The sequence below is a fragment of the Meleagris gallopavo genome, chromosome 2 (genome assembly GCF_000146605.3).
Source record: "Meleagris gallopavo isolate NT-WF06-2002-E0010 breed Aviagen turkey brand Nicholas breeding stock chromosome 2, Turkey_5.1, whole genome shotgun sequence".
Lineage (NCBI taxonomy): Eukaryota > Metazoa > Chordata > Aves > Galliformes > Phasianidae > Meleagris > Meleagris gallopavo.
In genome coordinates, this window is record NC_015012.2 from 50269388 (window position 1) to 50269928 (window position 541).

Sequence of the window (541 nt, forward strand, 5' to 3'; positions counted from 1 at the left end):
CTGGGGCCGGGCCGCCTTTCCCCGTGGTTTTCCCGGATCCCCCCCAATCCTCGTGCGGCCCCGCGCCCCCGCCTCGTCCCCATGCAGCAGCCGGGGCGGGCGGCTCCGCTCCGATGCCCGAAGCCCCGACGGCAGCTCGCCACTGAGGTCTCGGTGTTCCGAAATGCGGGCGGCGGAGGGGCCGTCGAGGAAAGATCAGAAGGAACATGGACGAGGACTGCCGGGGGTGGGAATGTGGGGGCGCTTAAACGGGGATAGAGGCAACTGTCAGCAAGGAACCGTGAGGAGATCGTATCGTGAGTGAGCCCCGAGGAATGGTAACAAACAAATCGTTGTTCAGACATCAGAACGCATACATGAAAAATTGAAGAATCAAAAGGAGAATGAATATTCGCACCCCAAACACAATAAACTAACAAATTGTGTTGTAATAAAAGCCAGTTCCTGCTGATGTTCATCTACCACATCAACAAGATGCTTAAGAGATGCCGCAGTTCCCTTCCTCCCTCCCTGCCTGCCTCCCTCCCTCCCCTCCTTCCTC